This window comes from Branchiostoma floridae, chromosome 4, assembly GCF_000003815.2.
Source record: "Branchiostoma floridae strain S238N-H82 chromosome 4, Bfl_VNyyK, whole genome shotgun sequence".
In the NCBI taxonomy this organism is placed as follows: domain Eukaryota; kingdom Metazoa; phylum Chordata; class Leptocardii; order Amphioxiformes; family Branchiostomatidae; genus Branchiostoma; species Branchiostoma floridae.
Window position 1 is genome coordinate 13,992,655 of NC_049982.1, and position 2,250 is coordinate 13,994,904.

Sequence of the window (2,250 nt, forward strand, 5' to 3'; positions counted from 1 at the left end):
GAGGATTACGTCAAGTCAATGGCCCCCAACGCACAGCCCATGGCTTTAACATCTCTCGATCGTGTAAACAACTTCGTCTTCCACTGTCTTCAAAAAAGGAGTCGAACCCAATAACCCAGGACCTAGAGTTAGCTTTTACCAGTTTTAGACTTGAGTAGACACCTTTGATATTGTATTTTTTATACATTGTCTGAATCTCTCATGTTACCTGCAAGAATTTGCAATAAACTTTACATGTATAACAACAAAGATTCATGTGTTAAGACGTGGTCGTGTGTACACACGTCAGACGGACCGTCGCAATTATTTGCCGGTACCACTGTCTCCTTGTCAAGTCTGATGAGACAACATTGATAACCAACTTGTACAGCAACTGAAGAATCCAATAGCGGTGCCATGAGCCATGACTATCAAGATCTGGTAAACCAGCTGACGTGTCTGATTAGTCCAGCAGGGCGCTGTTCTAGAAATAGTTGAGGATCAGAGGAATGTAACCACAAAGAGAGAGCAAATAAAGCGTTTTACAAGAAAGGATCAATAAACCGTAAAAAAAACGCGACACCATGCAACAAACGCCACCGCCTTCAAACGGACAAAGTTGGTCACATGAGGGCGTTTACCCTTGTCTGTGTTAGGCAGGAAACATTTTGTGCATTCTGATGAATTTTGACTAGCTATAGCTTGTACAAGAGCAGAACTATGATTTCAGAACATAACGTTATCAGCTAATAGCAGAGCTGACGTAATCTAGATGCAGTAAGCAATTCACTATTACATCGTGTAAAATCATTAAAGGACTTCAGAGTAGTAGGTACAATTGATATCAGTAGTATTATCACTTGCGAATGTTGAGAAATAAATACAAAACATCAAAATAAAATGATATCAATTTTAGTCAAATGTTAAATGTACGTGGTTACGAAATTCACATGTTTTGATAAGTCACACTGGACATATCTGGAGCCCGAAGAATTGACCTATCTCTTTAAATTTGTCCTCGCGCTCAATTCTGTGCGTCTTTCCCTGGCGGTCCTATTTTGGCGTTCCTCTCTTCGACGATTTTACTTGTTGACCTTACGCATTATCTCCGCACAATTGGCCAACAAATGTCACCACTCGAGCTCTGGGCCTTCTTATCCAAACTGTGACATAACGAAGTTCACATTAATTAATCACAGCTTCTCTAGATACTAAAATGGTCCGATAACGATATATCATACATTGGTAAAATATGTATTGCAGAAATCCGTGAAATTGCAAAGTTATCACTACATTGCACATGAGAAACAGCTTTATTGTATGCCTATTTCAGCGGATGAACATAGAAACATTACAGCACTTATAGCATGTCCAATGGAACGGTAGGCCCTGGGGGACTTGACTTTCATCTTAAATCTTTAGTGATCATGAGGGGAAATCCATTGCCACTAACCATATATTATAAGGTTGGATAGGAGACTTGAGTCGCCCAGTCACCTTGCATGCCCTACATAAAGAAAATCGGTGCTTTTGGTCTTGTGCACCGAGAGATTATTTTGGACAGCGGACAACCTGGTCATATGCTTATCTAAAACATCGCGATGATAAAACATCATGATGTAGGTGCAAGTGAAAGAGATTGCGAATGGCCGATTAAATCAGTTATGGTCATGGTTCTTTTGATCGTCACATCGTAGATGTACATATGTTGCAATGTTAGGTCTGCCCCGTCACTTTGGTGACTATGGCCCCGTTCATGATGCAAAAATTAATGCGGATGCATCCGCATGTGCGTACATCAGATCATGATCCGCATGCAAACGGTTTACATTTTGTGTCCACGATGCCAACGGGCAATCCGTTTCAGATCCGCGTCAGGGAATTAGAACATTACGCAACAACAGAACATTGCGAAAAAGATGGCGGATCCCCAGCTGTTGTTGTTAGTGTTTTTCCTGAAAATGCTGTGTGCCCGCGGAAGGGAACGTACGAGGCGGCAGCGACGAAAGGTTTTGTGCCTTGACCTGACTGCAGTGAGATGCGGCCATGGTGACCGCTAAAATTTCAGTTTCCCGCGTCACGGCGCGAACTTTGACCCCACGTTACCCGGATGTAATGCGGATTCACGCCGCAGTTGCGTTCATGATGACAGTTCGCAAATGCGGATTTAAAAAATCCGTTTCAAATCCACCTCCCGAGGTGGTCCCGAAAAATCCGCATCAAATCCGTTTCGGAGCATTCATGATGAGAAATTTATCCGCATCGGCCAAA